Here is a 20,754-nt window from a genome sequence, read left to right as displayed (position 1 = left end):
AATAAGAAAGAAAGTTCCTATGAACCTACGTCTGAAAATGCTTCGTTTCGAAGATACAGGGTGTTGAAATTTAGAGAAAATACAAGGTTTTTATTAATATCTGGAGAACTTTAATTTAGATTTTTTTGAAATTTGGTACGTTTGTTTATAAAAACGGTAGACGTCTTCTGACGTAATTTGATTTATTTTGTTTATTCCAGCGGCGTCCGGGGATTCACTCCTGTTGATATTAATATGTAAACATATGAGACGTCACTGCTTTTTCTTAGGTGTCACATTTTTTTCTATTTATGCGATAAAAAAGACTTATTTGTCTCTTAATTTTTTGATATCTTGCTTCGTTTTCGAGCAAAAAATTAATAGCTTAAGTGTGTGATTTTAATAAGTACTTGAATTGTGTAGTTGTCAATTCCTGTTTATCAAAATGAATTACACAAATAGTCAAATATGCGATATGCATTTTTTTTATGGCCTTGCCAACGGTAATTACGCATTATGAGCAGAAATACCCTAATCGTATAATTTCTCATCATACTATCTTCAACCGTCTTCACCAACGTTTTCGAAAAACTGGAAGTTTTCGAAAACTTACCGCAGGAAACGGACGACCAACCCTACAATTGGAGGAAAATGTACTTCATGAAATTGACGACACTCTTACAACAAGTACCAGACAGATTGCTAGATACTTAAATGCAAGTCGTTCTACAGTTTTCAGGATTTTAAAAAATAATCTTCTATACCCTTATCCCATCCAACGGGTTCAAGCACTTTTACCGGCTGATTTTCCGTTAAGATTAGATTTATGTCAATGGATACGACAAAAAATTGGAGAAAATCCTCAATTTTTAGCAGAAGTACTATTCACGGATGAGGCGAATTTTTCTAGAAAAGCCATAATGAACTTCCATAATAATCATGTATGGGCGGACGAGAACCCAAATGCAATATTAGAAGGCCGTCATCAACACCAGTTTTCACTTAATGTATGGGTCGGAATTGTGGGAGGCCACTTAATAGGCCCATTTTTTTTACCACCGAGGCTTACTGGAGATGTTTATCGCCGTTTTCTTGAGGATGAATTGCCCGTACTTTTGGAAGACATCCCATTGCCATTAAGGCTGCAAATGTATTTTATGCACGATGGTGCTCCACCCCATTTCAGTTTAGCTGCACGTGAATATTTGAACAATATCTACCCAAATCGCTGGATAGGTCGAGGAGGCACTCAACCCTGGCCCCCGAGGTCTCCCAACTTAAATTGGATTTTTTCCTTTGAGGTCACCTCAAACATTTAGTTTATACATAGACTCCAGTGCAAACCATAGACGAATTAAGAAACCGCATTGTCGCATCCTGTGAAACAATTAGACACACAGCCGGAATATTTGAACGGGTTCGCCAATCAATGTGTCGTAGAGTATAGATGCCTGTATTAGAGTTGAAGCTGCACATTTTCAGCAACTGTTGTAACGCCTGTGTATGTAAAGTATTTTTCATATCATTGCTGTTTGTTAAATATTTTTTCTTATGTTTCTGTTAATATTATTTAAAAAAATATTATTTAGTGAGTTATTGTTTCTCAGCTTGTTACATTGTTTTTCCTTCAAATGTATTGTTAAAGTAAATAACTAAAACACTGAATTTCTATTTTTGTTTTCTACTTCCCTTAAGAATGTGCATATGAAAGGATATTAATTTTTTGCTCGAAAACGAAACAAAAAAAAGTAAAGAAACAAAAAAGTTGTACTTTTAATCGCATAATTAGAAAAAAATATAACACCTAAGAAAAAGCAGTGATGTCTCATATGTTTACTTATTAATATCAACAGGAGTAAGTCCCCGGACGCCGCTGGAATAAATAAAATAAATCAAATTACGTTAGAAGACGTTTTTATAAACAAACATACCAAATTTCAAAAAAAAATCGGAATGAGGGTTCTCCAGATATTAGTAAAAACCTTGTATTTTCTCTAAATTTCAACACTCTGTATCTCCGAAACGAAGCATTTTCCGACATAGGTTTATAGGAACTTTCTTTCTTATTGTTGGTCAAGGAAACTCCCCTTGAATTGTTTCGTAATATTAATGGGACACCCTGTATATGATAACCGGCTGTGGGCGAATTTGGACGGCGACGTTGAAAAATATTAGATTCACCAATAAAAAAATCCTATAAAATACGAATACTGGCACAATTTGAATTTTCTAAATGATAGTTGTCCAAATTTCATTTAATTGCCTCAAGTGAGAATCTAGATTTTTTGAGAAAACATATTTTATTTTAAAACATTGACGAACGAAGCGAAATCGGACCCATGTTGTTTTTAGGTTAGGAATCTGCCCCCGAGCGTTGGCGTGAACCCTGTCCAGTTGTAGACAACTGGTTGAATCTTTAGAGCTCATATTTAAGAGGGAATGCCAAGGCCTACTATCATACATTATCTATACCAAATTTTATTGAGATCGATTAATAGATTCCGGAGATATAAACAAAAAATCAATTTTTTTAACAACTTNTTTTCATATCATTGCTGTTTATTAAATATTTTTTCTTATGTTTGTGTTAATATTATTTTAAAAAAATATTATTTAGTGAGTTATTGTTTCTCAGCTTGTTACATTGTTTTTCCTTCAAATGTATTGTTAAAGTAAATAACTAAAACACAGAATTTCTATTTTTGTTTTCTACTTCCCTTAAGAATGTGCATATGAAAGGATATTAATTTTTTGCTCGAAAACGAAACAAAAAAGTTGTATTTTTAATCGCATAATTAAAAAAAAATATGACACCTAAGGAAAAGCAGTGATGTCTCATATGTTTACTTATTAATATCAACAGGAGTGAGTCCCCGGACGCCGCTGGAATAAATAAAATAAATCAAATTATGTCAGAAGACGTTTTTATAAACAAACATACCAAATTTCAAAAAAAATCGGAATTAGGGTTCTCCAGATATTAGTAAAAACCTTGTATTTTCTCTAAATTTCAACACTGTATCTCCGAAACGAAGCATTTTCCGACATAGCTTTATAGGAACTTTCTTTCTTATTTTTGGTCAAGGAAACTCCCCTTGAATTGTTTCATAATATTAATGGGACACCCTGTATATGATAACCGGCTGTGGGGAATTTGGACTGCGACGTTGAAAAATATAAGATTCACCAATAAAGAATCCTATAAAATACGAATACCTACTGGCACAATTTGAATTTTCAAAATGTTAGTTGTTCAAATTTCATTTAATTGCCTCAAGTGAGAATCTAGATTTTTTGAGAAACCATATTTTATTTTAAAACATTGACAAACGTAGCGAAATCGGACCCATGTTAATAATCTTGTTTTTAGGTTAGGAATCTGCCCCCGAGCGTTGGCGTGAACTCTGTCCAGTTGTAGACCACTGGTTGAATCTTTAGAGCTCATATTTAAAAGAATGCCAAGGACTACTATCATACATTATCTGTACCAAATTTTATTGAGATCGATTAATAGATTCCGGAGATATAAACAAAAAATCTATTTTTTTAACAACTTCAACACTCTGTATAATCTAAAACGAGGCCGTTCCAGACCTATGTTTATAAGGCACTCACATTTTAAAGAGATCTATCTACCCTCCAAGTTTCCTGCATAAAATTCGGACCACCCTGTATTTACATGCGCAGACATAATTTCCTTAATATTTGTAACTAATGTACACGACATGTGCTGGATCGTCTACTAACTTCTTCATAATTTGAAATACCTTTTTACTCATCTGTATAACAAACATTTTTGCCGTATGTGCACTTCCGTTGCACAAAAAAAAGGCTTTCAATTTATCTTAAACTTCACTATTTATGTACTTGAATATACCATGGTTCACTAAAAATGTTAATACAATACACTTAAAAGTACTTAAAAGAAAAACAGCGTCTGTGAAAATAATGANAAACATTGACGAACGAAGCGAAATCGGACCCATGTTGTTTTTAGGTTAGGAATCTGCCCCCGAGCGTTGGCGTGAACCCTGTCCAGTTGTAGACAACTGGTTGAATCTTTAGAGCTCATATTTAAGAGGGAATGCCAAGGCCTACTATCATACATTATCTATACCAAATTTTATTGAGATCGATTAATAGATTCCGGAGATATAAACAAAAAATCAATTTTTTTAACAACTTCAACACCCTGTATAATCTAAAACGAGGCCGTTCCAGACCTATGTTTATAAGGCACACACATTTTAAAGAGATCTATCTACCCTCCAAGTTTCCTGCATAAAATTCGGACCACCCTGTATTTACATGTTCAGACATAAATTTCCTTAATATTTGTAACTAATGTACACGATATGTGCTGGATCGTCTACTAACTTCATCATAATTTGAAATACCTTTTTACTCATCGTGTATAACAAACATTTTTGCCGCATGTGCACTTCCGTTGCACAAAAAAAAACCTTTGGATTTATCTTAAACTTCACTATTTATGTACTTGAATATACCATGGTTCACTAAAAATGTTAATACAATACACTTAAAAGTACTTAAAAGAAAAACAGCGTCTGTGAAAATAATGAAACAAGAATATCCGAGATAAACAATAATAATCCGGGAAACAATACTCCTAAAGTATTTAATACGGCTCTATAATAGAACCGACTCAGCCCAAAAGTATTAATACTAAATAATAACGCTAAATATAAGGCATTCATAAATGATTACAAGCCACATGACCGGTAATTTTGTTTGGAACAGTAATTTTTCTATGTAGGTACTTATATAATGCTGGCAATTAGATTTCGGTAAAATTGTAGATTATTAAAACGATAAGATCAAGGTTACATTAAAACACAACATTCTGTTTCACAGGCTGTGATTGGTGTAATTTTGCATGATCAACCAATCAGCAATCGCATTATCTCGAGCATAGACGTAACGCTTTGTCACTGTTCATTGTAAACGAATCATTAATATTCATGTTCAGACAGAGCTTTTATTTGTTTTAACTCATCCTAAAGTTTTTGCAGTTTTATCAGGTTTTGCGAAAAAATTATAATTTCTGAGCGTTTTAAAATTTATTAAAATATATTTGGGTTTTAGTAGCTTTTTACTAATCATATTAATGTTTGTATATCTATAAATTGGAACACACTCTATAAATATTTAAATGAAGAAGTGTAAAATAAAGTCTGGGAATAGCTTGGATAAAGTCTAGATAGGAATTGAAATGTGAAAAAGGGAGCCGAGTACAACTCTGAGCCGAGCCACCCGAAGTCTAGATCAGTTCGACATCTAGCAGCTCTCTGCGCGCGCGCCAATATCCTTGACAGAATTTATGACTTCAGATGAAGCGGGGTCGAGCGGGATTATCGCTCTTTACCCACTTTATCGCTGAAGGCCTGGACGCCTCGTAGAGGACTAGCAGCTCGAAAGATTTTAATTACTTTTAATATGGTTATCAAAAAAAAAGTTATATCCGAAAATATTAATAGTCTAAACGTTTTTTTGCTTCGACATTACATCTAATGCTCGCCTTAAAATGGTTGTTTCTTCGCATTTAAAAAACGCTTGTGTTTCGACATTAGTCTAGTGTGAGTAAAATTGTTTGATCGAATGCTATTTTTATTAATAGTTAGTCCTTTTTTCCAGTGGCACTTAATGAGGAGAATACAGTTTGATGGATGTGGTATTGACATGGTGAACGTAGAGAAAATGCTGTAGCCACGAATCCACTTTGCAATGTTCATCAAACACTTGCTGTGATGTACCATGTAAAAATAGGACATATCATTCCCTCTCGACTCCAGCAGTCCTCAATATGTTCGCACTCCTTTGTTAAGCATAGTTAGTACTTATTTCTTTTGCGTCATTTGGAGCAATATAACAATATAGAGTTATCCTTAAACAAAAAATCACGGTTGGTAACACACTGCACGCTATTTTAGTCTTCTTTCTGACCTGGAGGTCGCCATCCGCGCCGTGCGTCTGAGCCACCGTGCGAGAATTTCCATTTGGCGAGATGTACGCCCATTTCGCCTGCTTGATTAAAATTAACAACAAATTATGGCGTGTCCCAAACATTCTCATCTTCACCGAGAATGTAATTAAGATTTAGTTTAAGGTCACGCAAGAGCATACGCTCGTCAGGATTGCCAACCCCTAGCGCTAGCACTTGCATGCTGAAATATAGGTCCTTTGTTTTAGTGACGCCGAACAAATACGGGTCATCGAGTACAGGAAAGGCTCTCAGTGCAAATCAGTGGTTGCGCTAAATTCAAAAGAGAACAGTCGGAGGGAAAAGGATCATATTTCCGCGTGGATTTTAACAGAATTAAATTCCCAACACGAGACTGATGTGGATTGAATTGCGCTGCTTTGAGAATCTGTAATAATTTTAATACTAATAAAAAATAATAATAGAGAAAAGCAATTATATATGCTTCCGATTTGTGCACCCGTAAAGATAATACGCAATACCTTGTTGTTCTCGGGCAAGGCTCTATGGGGGCTGACCTGCTATCTGAACTACTAGGACCGCCCTGATGTGGAAAGGGGATTACCATGAACAAATCGATGATATTGCCATGGAAAGTCCGCTAAGTTCGATAATGGCAAACTTTTTTATAGGATATTTTGAAAAGGCAGCATGAGAAACAGCTGAACTCAAACCATACCACACCGATATGTGGAAGATACGTTCAGCTTTGACAGTTTCCTACACCATTTGGATGGGTGTGATCCAAATATTCGGTTCACTATGATAGAAGAAAAAGGGCAATTGGCTTTTCAGGTGTATAGTACTGATAGATACCTAGAAGCGAACACCCGTCACAAAAGAGGACTATAATCAAAATATTAGTCAATAGAGCTAGAACCATATCAAATTAGACTCTGAACTGAAACATCTCACAGGAGTTTTACAGGCAAAGGGTTATAAAGAGACATCAAACGAGTGTCCAAAAATAGAATGTGAAAAACCGGATGATGCCTGCCCTACGTTCTTAAAGTAACACACCGTACAGCCAAGGTATTACAGAGAAAGGGAAATGTACAAGTTTCATCCCTACATGAAAAGTGCAACAGCAGTTAAGGCCAATAAACGACCGGTATAGCCCTCTATTTACAACAAGAAGGAAGGAACATGAAAGAGCCTTAATGCTCAACCCCCACCCAATTCCTACTACTGCACTGTGTAGCTCCAGATGCGCGCGCAGCGATGCCTGGGGCATATCCGAGGCCACGCCTTCTACCCCACTTCATAGGAGTAGAGGCTCACGCAGCGGCATTAACGTCAAAGGTAACACACGTGGGACCTCCCGCCCTACTCCCACCACTGTATAGCGCAGGCCTAGATGCGTGCGCACCTAAACCGGCACTATAAGACTGGTGACGAGGTCGCAAGCGGCCTCAGTCGCGGCAAAGCATCTGCAGTGTTACCAGTGAAGATACCGGCAATGATGAATGACGAAACGTTTGAAAGCATTGGATATGATCAGTTATAGAGGTCCCTGAACATCTCAGAAGGTCACCATTGTCTGAGGGAAAGAACCGAAATGAACATCAGGGCAGCTTAAGGAGTTCCTATAGTGTGTCCGCCCCCACAGAGCTTAGTCCGAGAACAATAAGGACAAGTTAAAGATTCCTAAGTCTAAGAAAATGCAATGGAATTTTGTAACTGAGGGTGACCAGATATGTAGACCACGGCATGCCTCGAAAAATTAAATCGTAAGTAACCGTAAGAATAAATAGGCTGAGTTGGCGACAGAAGAGAGGGCAGTCTATTTAGAAGAGTTGTACACAGTTAGTTTAAAGTATTCGTGTTTTAATTTTGCTTATTAACAATGAAATTTATGTTCAACGGCTATGGATTTTCTACTACGAACACCGAGGCGTCGCACGAGCTCGTTGTGTGCAACAAGCTATAAGTTGTTAGCGGCCGCTATTCGCTGTCATCTTCCACGCCGCCTCGAAACGTATGGCCCTCTGGAGATAACAAGTTATTATCTTTTTGACCTTTATCGTCTCCCTTAAAAAATTTCCGCCTGTTATACCGAGCGCCATATTGGAACGCCAATATATCTTTTAATACGTGATATATTTAGCGGTTCGCCGTAAAGTTACAGCCAAGCGAAAGAATTCGTGCATCATTTGTTATAAGTAGTCTTTATATTTATGGGAATATTTGTGTATTTTTTTACCCATAATTTTTATGGGAAACTGCATGTGAACGATAAGAAAGTCATTCTGGAGTTGTGAGGTTCCATTTGGAATATTTCTTTGATCTTCGTACTCAATCCGCATATGTCGTTTTTGCCGCAAGTGAAAATATGCGCTTAACACTAATAATAATATCTATCATATCAGTATGTCTGTAAATCGACATATTTCCACTTGAATACGCCACAATTCACTAAAACTACTAATTAAATATACTTAAAGACGCTTAAAAGAAAAACACCGTCCATGAATATAACAAATCGACAAAATACTAAGTAACCTGTCAACATTCTTCGTTATGTGCATGTTACATTGTGTCCCCGGATAGAGTACGGTACTTTTATAAACTTTTTTTATTGTTGATTTTTCGAGAAAAAGTTTTTCTTGATAAAAAGTTTTGCTTATCTTGGGAAGCCATGGGCAGTAATCAAATATGCAATAAAACATTCAGAGCGTCCAAAATATTTCAAAATGTGAAATTTCCCTTAAGCAAAGTGCCTTTAATTTTTGTTTTCGTTAAAAACTTATATAACAAAGTTGTTCGAGAACTCAAGAAAGAATAATAATCGCATTTTGCAAATAAGAAGACCGAGGACATATCGCTCTCTTCCTCAGAAGTTACTGTGAAAATTTTTATAGGACATAATGTTAGCGAAATCTAGGTCTTCTTCCATTTGAGACGCTCTGACGCCGCTCCTACGGGATGTTAAAAGTAGTCAGTTCTGATTCTGTTGTGTACATTCTGTTAAAATTTGGTGATCGAACAGTTACTGTGAAAATTTTTATAGGGAATAGCGAAAATCAAGGTCCTCATCCATTTGAGATGTTCTGACGCCGGTCCTACGAGATGGCAAAGGTATTCAGGTACAGTGTAGTGTTTCTGATTCTGTTGTATATATTCTGTTAAAATTTGGTGATCGAACAGTTACTCTGAAAATTTTTCTAGAGGATAGTGTTCGCGAAATCTAAGTCTTCCATTTGAGACGATTTGACGCCGCTCCTACGGGATGGCAAAGGTAGTCAGGTACAGTGTAGTGTTTCTAATTCTGTTATGTACATTCTGTTAAAATTTGGTGATTGAACAGTTACTCTGAAAATTTTTCTAGGGGATAGTGTTCGCGAAATCTAAGTCTTCCATTTGAGACGATTTGACGCCGCTCCTACGGGATGGCAAAGGTAGTCAGGTACAGTGTAGTGCTTCTAATTCTGTTATGTACATTCTGTTAAAATTTGGTGATCGAACAGTTACTCTGAAAATTTTTCTAGGGGATAGTGTTCGCGAAATCTAAGTCTTCCATTTGAGACGATTTGACGCCGCTCCTACGGGATGGCAAAGGTAGTCAGGTACAGTGTAGTGCTTCTAATTCTGTTATGTACATTCTGTTAAAATTTGGTGATCGAACAGTTACTCTGAAAATTTTTCTAGGGGATAGTGTTCGCGAAATCTAAGCTTTCCATTTGAGACGATTTAACGCCGCTCCTATGGGATGGCAAAGGTAGTCAGGTACAGTGTAGTGTTTCTGATTCTGTTTTGTATATTCTGTTAAAATTTGGTGATCGAACAGTTACTGAAAATGTTTATAAGGAATAGTGTTCGCGAAGTCTAGGTTCTCTTCCATTTGAGACGTTCTGACGCCACTCCTACGGGATGGCAAAGGTAATCAGGTACAGTGTACATAATTATAATAATAATTATGTTGGGTACATTCTGTTAAAATTTGGTGATCGAACAGTTACTGTGAAAATTTTTATAGGGCATAGTGTTCACGACATCAAGGTCCTCTTCCATTTGAGTCGTTCTGACGCTGCTCCTAAAATATCCATGTACATCGAACTGCTTCTGACTCTGTTTTGTACGTTCTGTTAAAATTTGGTGATCGAACAATTACTCTGAAAATTTTTATAGGGCATAGTGTTCGCGAAATCTAAGTCTTCTTCCGGAACACCGGTCAGTTTTTATGAAACTTCTTATTTTGATAGTCCTTGTCATGCTGATCAAAAGTTTCAATGAGCACGAAGCTACAACCCATTCTAACCCCCCAAAACCACCCCCAAAGATCAGGATAATGAACTTGACAGATTACAGGTCAATTGGCTTACCGTAATATTTCATTACTGTAGTCGAACCAGAGACACCTATACCATAACTAGGCTTAAGATTATCAATGAGCACCGAGCCCTACAACCCCCACCAACCCCCCAAAACCGCCCCCAAAGGTCAGGGGGATGCACTTGACAGATTATCGGGCAATAAAACTACCGAAACATTTTACTACTGCAATCGAACCTACAGCCAGGGTTCCACATCCCACAAACAGTAAAAAAAACTTGTGGCAGGTTTTGGTACTTTTGTGGGTTAAAGGCTATTAAACAGTAAGATGGGTGTAGGATGGAATTCAAGATTGAACGGTTTTATAAGCCTTAAGCAGGGAAAAATTATGTCAGGCTTCGATAAGAACTGAAGTTGGTCCGACCCCAACCGTGGGATTTGGGTTGGGGGTGGGTGGTTCAATTGTTGGGGGTCGGCGTCGGAGACCATAGAGTAGTGATCGTTTAAGTGGCTGTGAGATGGAATTCACGATTAAACAGTTAGACAACCAGTAAGCAGGGAAAAGTCAAATGATAGGCTTTGGTAGTTGGTGGGGAGGGACAGGGTTGGGGGGTTAAGTGTTTTAGAGATAGTAGTCTTAAGCCTAGTTACAGTTTGAGTGGCTGTAGGTTCGACTGCAGTAGTAAAATATTTCGGTAGTTTTATTGAGCGCTAATCGGTCAAGTGCATCCCCCTGACCTTTGGGGTTGGTGCGGGTTGTAGGGTTCGGTGCCCATTGATAGTGTTAAGCCCAGTTATGGTATAGGTGTCTGTAGGTTCGACTACAGTAGTGAAATATTACGGTAAGCCAATTAACCTGTAATCTGTCAAGTTCATTATCCTGATCTTTGGGGGTGGTTTTGGAGGGTTGGAAGGGGTTGTAGGGCTTCGTGCTTGAGACTTTTGATCAGCATGACGAGGACTATCAAAAATGTCATAAAAATTGACCGGTGTTCAATATTTTGTGCGGGGTACTTTAAAGATTTATTATAAAAAATACATGATATTTCCATAAATTGGAACAGCCTGTATAAATATCTGAATACAAACGCTGAACCTGAAGTAGTTTTTGCAGACGTGCCTATAAAATAAAAACATGGAAAGCCGGAACAAAGTTTAGCAGCAATAAGGAGTTATGACAGAAATAAGATTCTATAAATTCAGTATACCCAAAAGAAGTATTACTGAAGAGCAAATTTATTATTCGGAACGTATAAGACTTTCATTCGTTGCTATTTTTATTTAAAAAAATTCAAATTTCGCGAATATGATTCATTTTGACAAAAGGATTATTTAAGCTGGACTGGTAACGACTCTACGAAGTTCTAGACGCAGACGATTTAATATTTGAATTAATTTTGTTTGGAAATATTTATAAAAGTGATTTTCGCAAATGGCGTAGGTACCGAAGAAAAAAAAATGTTAAGAAAGTTTTCAAAGCAATTGAAATCTGTTAATAAATATGCAAACTGCCACGTGTAAAAATATCGGATCAATTGCCAACGTAGTTTTTATGAAAAACGATATTAAAAATTATGCTCTGATAAAAAAAATTTCATCAAAAGTGAATATTGCTCTTAAAAATGGCTAAGATCGGGAAAATAAAATTTTAATTAAAAAAAATATTACTAAACATTTTAAAACAGTAAAAATATGCACTTACAATGTAATTATTGAGAAAATGAATTGAATACATAACGTTTTGACAAATTTGAACAAACATCTGATCCAATGAAAGGAAATATGGCAACGCTGTACGCTGTATTTAACGTTTCGACTGACGCGCTATATTTGAATAGCTCGAATATACACAATAAAATTATTTCAGTCAAAAACATAATATGTAGTAATAATTAATATTAAATAAATCTAATGCAATATAATAGCAACTTGAAACAAAAATTGAAAGGATATTTGCAAAACGAACAGTATAGATGTTCTGTCCTAACCTTCAATTCGACAGGCGACGTCTCACTACCATACACTGAGCTTCTTGATAGCTAATAATAATAATAATAATAATAAATGTCTTTATTTAATGATTACAGGCGAAGTCTAACCTATTGCTACTCTACTTAAACTTAATAAGTTTACAAGAAAAAATTGTACATATAAAGTAAACATTGAATAAAATATATTAAAAATATTATTTAAAATCATTAAAAGAAGTAAAGTAGAATAAAATTTAAAATTATTAAAAAAATAAAACAGAATAAGATCCTACAGAACACATGGTAATGAACACGAAATTATTGTGTGGAAAGTAAATACTTTTTAAATTTTTTCCGAAAGCTGTTTACAGGCATATATTTAAAAGAGTCATTTAAGTTGTTATACAGGGTCGGAAAGTACCGATGGTCCATCTGCCGTTACGTGAGAGCGATAAAGTAAGTCATAGAAATCCACGCGATTGAGAAAGATGGCTATAATGAAGGCGTTTAATAGTCACCGCCCATTTCGCCCTTCCACAAATAAGAAGTAGATATTATTTTGAATAAGCATATTTAGCTATGGATTCTAAATCTTTGTTTATTTTAATAGACGCATTTTCAGTGTCACTGGGAAGAAATTGGAATTACAAAGTATAAATCAAGAAAAGAATAGGTCCCAAAATCGATCCTTGGGGCACCCCGGAACTTATGAAAGATAACGCGGAAGTTTCATTATCAATGACTATCATCTGTTGGCGATTACTTAAGTACAATTTGAAAAATTGCAACGAATTGTCATCAAACCCATAAAATTTTAATTTCGAGATTAGAAAAGCATGGTCTAGCGTGTCGAAGGCTTTGGAAAATCTAGTGAAATAAATGCTGTTGCTTTTCCAGAATCAAGTGACCTAAATATATTCTCTGTAGTTTCCAATAAAACTGTTGTTGTACTAAAGACTTTTCTGAAGCTAGACTGAAAAGAGTTTAAAATGTTATTTGAACAACAGTAGTTATACAGGGTGATTCATAACTTATCCAAAAAAATTTGGGAATAGATGCGGCATGAGAAATGGAGTCAATATTGTAAAAAAAATTTTGTAAAATCCATATAGTTTCTGAGAAAAAAATTATTGAAGTTATAGCACATTAAACCACTACATAGCTGGACTCCTAATACTGAAATCCGTCGTTGCGGTAGTTTTTACCTGTTATCTGTGGTATTTACATCAGTTTTTTAGTAGTTAGTGTCAAAAATGGCTTGCGTGTATAGCAACTCAGAGTTGATGGATATCGTTTTAATTTATGGTGAAGCAAGACAACATTTGTATTATGGTGAAGTATTTGTGTTATGGTGAAGCAAGACATCATTTATGTTAGTTCGTAGAAAGTGAGTAAGACGGACCCAAATGTGTTTACACGTGACTGGATAAAATTTTGAACAATTGCTGTTGCAGCATCGGGTATGTCAAATGATTTTATTACTTAAAAACACAAATTAATTTTATTAATTAATAACGGCAAAAGCAGTTGAATTTGCCGATATAAAATAGGTGCGATAAAATTCTGTTTACATATGTCTTGTCACAATTCAACTATTGCGATGTTCTTTATGGTTCATGTATCGATAGTGTTGACTCTGCTCGGATACAGAGAGTTCAGAATGCCTGTGTCAGATTTATAGCTGGTATAAGAAAGTACAACCATATTTCCAACGCTTTTAAAAATTTGCAGTGGATGTCTATGAAAAATAGACGTGATTATCATGCTATTACTTTTTATCACAAATTAATTACCACAGCCACTCCACCATATCTTTATCATAAAATAACATTTAGGACGGACGTCTACAATATTAATATACGCAATAAAGGCCTATTATCCATACCCAAACATAAGACATCTTTTTTCCAACGATCCTTTTCCTATAATATAGCAAAATTGTATAACGAAGTTAGTAATCCTTTAAAATCAATGTCGATTAGCAAATTTAAAGTTTCTCTTAAATCCTTTTATTTAAATAAATATACTTAGATTTGTTGGTGCTGATTCTCATTTACGCTTGCACTCTGTTTTGTAGTTTTGTAGTCTTATAATGTTGTATTGTGTGTGTGTATATATGTTAATACTTTATCATTTATGTGTCACATGGATGAAGGGGTACGCGGAAGAACAGGACTCTGCTTCGGTAGACAACTGAGCGTGTTTTTCCCTTTTCATTCACATGTACTTTCATTGCTGTTGAACATAAACACTGTATTGCCGTAAAGTGAATGAATAAAAATTATTATTATTATTATTATTATTATATTTCTTTCCTTGCGAAAGTTTTTGTCCGTTTTTATCACACCGCCATGACGGTCAGGTGCTAGGTCAGGTTTTACACTGGACCAGTTTCCAGTGCCGTGCAGAAGTGTATTTTCAAATCAATTTCGAACTGACCTTTTTGATTTTTTCTTTACAAAATTGTATTTGTAAGGGTCCCCTGTACATCCAGAATTTTTTTTTTTGGTTAAGTTCTGAATCACCCTGTATATTTGGTTATAAATTGCTTTTTCAAGAATTTTAGATAAAATCAAATGGATTCTCTTTTTGAACATTTTGCTTTTTTCTCATCAATCAACATTCTATCTGTTGCATACACCTTTTATATTGTTTTTCAGTCATTACTTTTCCTTTTGTATCTTAGATCTTCATTCGTGTTTACGGTATACACGCTAAGCACGTTGACAGTTGACCCAATTTTACCACCACGCCATACTGATGTGCAATGTTGCCAGATTTCACCCATAGTTTTACAAGCTCTTAATGAATAAATATTCAAATAAAAAGTTAATTGCCGTGCATTACACACGAAAAATATATGCGTGCTAATATGTGTTGTACAAATTGGCATTTATTATATTTAGTTCGCTTAAATTAGTTTATGTAAGGTTGGTATTGCAACGAAACTCCCGTGTGTAAGCATAGGCTTCCATTCCGTACCGCCTGCCCCGCAAGAGATCTATCGACCCCCCTTATCAAAGCACAATCTATACAAGTTGTGATAAAATAATTTAGTGTATTCTCTGGGTATAAATTATTATATGCCGTTCATTTCGTATAGTGTACGTATATGTTCAGTCCATTTCTATATTTGCTTACGTTGTGGGAAAAGAGAGATAACCACTGCTGCATAGTTTAATTTCTCGATGTATCAGTTTCCAGCTTAGACATATCGTCTCGTGTCATATGCGTGCATAGAGGATAAAATAAATGACAAGCTCCTAGTGTTACACTACCTCGGATGCTACCATATCACCATGAGCTGAACTCCATTGAACTAATTTGGGGGGACATGGGGAAAATTTATGTGGTACTTAATAACAGAACTTTTAAATTAGGAAATGTGAAAGTACTTCTGGAAAATATATATCCAAAATTTTTTATTAATAACAGTATTAGCAACTGAACAGCAGTTTAATTTGCTCCATAATTGACGTGTTGAACCTAATCCGCCAGCGTCTAATATTTGTTTCCGTCTCTGGACCCGTCCGGCGAGTCACAAACTTGATACTTTTTGCCGGACAACCCTCATTACAGCCCGCAAAGGCCGCGGGATAAGTCGGAAGGTCGTCCGGATCGCTTTCGCCTCGGCCGCAATGATATTTCTTTGTTTTTGTGACGTGTGAGTTATTCTGTAACAGGAATTAATAATAGAGGGCCATATTTCGTGTTTGCAATTTTTTATGAGGCCGCGCGGCGTGATAAACGGCATAGGTTCGCGCCCTCGCCCCTTCCTCCGCCAGTATACGGATCGAAGTGGACGCTGGTCTTCTTCTTCTTCTTCTTCCGGAATAGTTTTCTGTCGCTGATAGCGTATTTTTAACTGCAGGTTTTAGTTATTTTCCAAACGTTCTAGTGTAAATAAAAGTCTTTTATTTAGCGTAAAAAGGGCGAGTTACACAACAAACGGGGATAATAAAATCCTTGAGAAGCCATTAGGAGAATTCAGGGCTTAATTTGTTAACAAGGACATCATTTGATATAAAATTATGCGCCTTTAAAGGGAAGTAGTGTAATATTAATTGCTAATAAAACATTTACGGGCCCCATCTGAAACAATTAGGGGAGGAAAAGAACGCGTTCCGTTCTTTAACGAACTTTCCGTTGTAAAAAAGTTAAGTACTTGGAGCACAGGACCGGTTCTGAAATATTTGAACCATTATACTTTTTGATTTCGTTACTTTTAATTTGAAAGTTTGAAAATAAAAAGTTAATGTCTATAATTTTCAGAAGAAGAGTATACTGGAATGGAATTTTTTTTATTAATAATAAAAGCAAAGTTACAGCTCAAGAACTGCAAAAAAGGGCAATAGCTTGAAATAATTAAACTTTTATACAGAGTGTGGCGTGTATAATCTATAAAAATTAAACTACAGCTTTGTAATAGAAAAGTTCTATTTTTGCATTTTTTTTTTCGTAAATTAAAGTTCAATTATGTATCAAAATATTTTCTCTGTAGACCAGCCCCGTAAATAAATCGTCGTTGAAATATAGAAAGATAGGTACTTCTCAATTTTTGGGGAATTTTTCAATATGATACATATTATATTATTATATGTACAAACTAAGAAAAATAGATATTTAAAAAAAACTGATATTTTCTTATAATAATTAATAGTAATTACTATCTTCAATGCATTGTTGTTAATGCAAGAGTTCGCAAACAAAACCACATCCGTAAGCATCTGTAGTTGCCAACTGCGTGCACTAAACAAATTCGGATACAGACATGGCACCGACGCACCCAATTTTGGCAAATATTTTCCGAAATTCCAGGTATTCCCCTAATTTGTGTCAGAAGCTTCAAGTATACGGTTTCGCAATTCTTCCACCGTAGCAATTGGAGTATTGTAAACCAATGACTTCAAGTGACTCCAAAGATAAAAGTCCATTGGAGTTAGATCAGGTGACCGAGGTGGCCACAGCACAGGATTAAAGCGTCCAATCCATCGCTGAGGAAACATTTCATTCAAAAGTGTCGTTACTTCTCGAGTACTGTGTGGAGGAGTAGCATTTTGAAGATAAAACATGCGTGCCCGAACTTGCAATGCCACGTCGTCCAATAATTCAGGCAATCGGTTCTCCAAAAAATCAGCATAATTATGTCAGTCCATTAGTCGTCCTTCAAAGAAATAGGGACCCACAAGTACATCGCCTATTATGCCAGCCCAAACATTTACCGAGAACTGATGTTGAAAATGAGTTTCCCTAATCGCGTGAGGATTTTCATCGGTCCATATGTGGGTATTATGGAAATTCACTTCGTCACGGGTAAATGTCGCCTCATCTGTTTCACAAACATAAGCAGGAAAGTCTGCTTGATTGGCACATTGCCGTAAAAACCTTATGCAAAAACGCATTCGTTGATCACAATCCGGGGGTAAAATCTGTAGAACTTGTTGCAGATGATAGGGGTGCAACAACTGGCGCCTTAAGATGCGATGTACGATACGAGATGAGGTTCCTACTTGCTGTGCGAGTCGTCGAGTACTAATTGTGGGGTGTTCTTCAAGATTTTCCAACGTTGCATCTTCAACATTAAGGTTCACTTGCTGACCACGTCCTTCTTCACTAGGAATAACACTTCCTGTATCTCGCAGTCGCTGAACGCACTGTAGGATTGTATTTGAACATGGGGGGTGACGTTGTGTCCATCGTTCCCGGTACAACCTAGTCGCCGCGAGCGCATTTTCTCCGGCTGCACCATACACTAACACCATATCGACACGTTCGGAGATAATAAATGCATTGCTTTCTCGGTTCATTGTAAAACTAGTTTATGCACAAACTAAAAAATTAAGCAAAATAAGAAATAGGAATCTCGTTTTTAATGTAATCGGCACGCTATTCTTATTTTTTACTTTGTTATAAAAATTACACTGTCACTATCGTGGAATTACAAAATAAAAACTTTTGTCTGGAATCTTTTACTTTTTAACACTGACAGGTCGATGGACGATGCTTAATATTTAATAATTAAGTGAATAATGAATTCAATATAAATACAAAATCAGTTGACTGCACAAATTTTTTGACAATGTAACCTAACCTTCTTTTAGTATTACTAGTATTAGATTATACCGACTTAAATTATAAGGTTGCATCTCAGGTCGCATAAACACATTTCCAAAGTTTATAATAAATAACATAGGGTCGGCCTTCATTTTCGTTGAATAAATTAACTTTAATTTACAAAAAAAAAACGCGAAGATAGAACTTTTTCGTATAAGAGTTTTCTATTACAAATATCATCAGGAAGCGGTAGTTTAATATTTATAGATTATACACGCCACACCCTGTATAATTCAAATTTTGCTTAAATTCGATAACTTTTCATAAAAGTTTACCAACTGAATTTTTTACGAATTTTATCTTTGTTTGAATCTTAAATGTGTACAACTGATGATAAAATTCGCTACCTATGTGAATAGTGAAAATAATTTTTCAAAAATACAAATAATTTCGAAATTATTAATTTTGATTACATTTTGAGAACCTTTGTTAAACTGAAAGGTAATTATGTATGCACACCAACAAATAGCGACAAGCCATGTATCAAGAAAATTATTGATTATTATCTTTCGAATGCACTGTAACGGAATTCTAGTTTAGAAATGTAGGTACTGGGTTTAAGAGTGAATTAAAATTTAATTATTCAGCAATCTTAACCCAAATTCTAACTTTATAATAAGAAAAACCCTAAATAATTGAAAAAATAATTGGAGCAAGTTAAATACTATTGTAGAGCTCAAAATTGCACTATTTTGAAAGCAAATCTGTATATTCAATTAATGAAAAATATCCTGTCATGTTAATGTTCATGATCATCATCCACGTATATAATAACTAATAGTGATAGTACACTACCATTAATTAAGGAGGTGATTCCGCATGGTAAAATATTGGTAGTTTTTTTCTAAATATCAATTGTTTTCAAAGTTCAATATTTTAATTAATTTTTTTTAATACATTGTTTAACTGCTACCAACCTCATACTTAGCGCATGTGTTACTTAATACATGTAGCTTTATTGTGCCCATTTCATAAAAGTTTAATTAATCGCTGCTAGAGGGCAGCAGTAAAAAAAAATGCCTTCACTTCACTTTGATTATTTTGACATTGGTAGGTTATTTCAAAGGTAATAAAGAAGTCTCTTTGAAAAAGGGTCTCAAGTTGATCGAACCTAAATTTTTATTAAAATAATTATTAACAGAAACTTCAAATAATTAAATAACACATTATCAAATACTAAAACAGTAAAAATAGTTGTCCACTTTCTTCAATATGTTTCCCAAAGCTTTTTATAAAGTGCTTCCTAACTCCGTGACAAACCCCCGCTGCTTAATAGTTTGGCGCCCCTGTATTATTCTAAATTGGAGGACTTCAGTATCATCCATCGGCGTGCAATAAACTAATAATTGTTTTAAATTATCCCAGAAGAAAAAAATCCATAGAATCCATCCAAGTCTGGTGGTCAAGGTGACTACATTAAGAATCCGTTTCGATTTATCTATTGATTTAAAAAAGATAAAGGTCAATAAGGTATTGACCCCTATTATCCCAGCCCACACATTAATAGGAAACTACGCTGGTGCTTTGTTCTAATAATCATGTGTGGATTTTCATAAGCAGATGCGTGCGAATTATGCAAATTCGTAATTCCGTTACTAGTAAATACTCCTTCATCAGTAAAAAATATGGGGTTAATCATTTGGTTTATAACCTAAACAGTTGGTTCTTAAGTGTGTCAATTGCTTTTAACACACTGCGTGGCAGCTAATTTTTGTATGGGAGCAAGGCAGTGGGTGAGAAGTATATATTTTTGATTACAGAAAAGTACAAATAAGCTAGGCCTGGGCGCCAGCCGAAACAAATCGACAAAAGGGAAGAGGAGCGTAAGACTTACACAAAATTTTGATCTTAAAATGCAAACTTTAATGTGGGCTAAAATGTATAAAATTCTATGACTTAACAATTAGATTAATCAGCTACCTAATGATTTTCTGAAAATGATTAATTAAATAAGTACTTAAAATTATTTAAATACTACTACACAATAGATGAACATTATTTAACGTATTTAATTATTAACAAATGAGTGGGTATTATTTAGGCATCAATTACAGAGTAGAGAAATAATCTTCGTGGTAGACGTTATATTCCAGGTAAGTATTTATGTTACATTAGTGTATATGCAACTCAAAATTAGCATAAAAAATAAAACAATATATCAAATCCCCAGATAACAGCTGTTATTCGGTTTACAAAATATACTATATATCTGTTATACGTAGTATAATTTTATTGTCATCAAAAGCCAAAATGGCATATGTTAATTACCATCTCAGACCAATAAATATTATTATAATTAGGTAAATAAATTGTTCATATATTTGTTCTCTAATAAATATTTGTGAGAAATAGGTTGTTAAAAAATTGTAGAACTTGCAGCAGAGAAAATCAAATGTTTCAAGGCAAAATGGTCGACGA

Source organism: Anoplophora glabripennis, unplaced genomic scaffold (assembly GCF_000390285.2).
Source record: "Anoplophora glabripennis isolate ALB-LARVAE unplaced genomic scaffold, Agla_2.0 scaffold169, whole genome shotgun sequence".
NCBI lineage: Eukaryota > Metazoa > Arthropoda > Insecta > Coleoptera > Cerambycidae > Anoplophora > Anoplophora glabripennis.
This window is presented reverse-complemented; position numbering follows the sequence as displayed.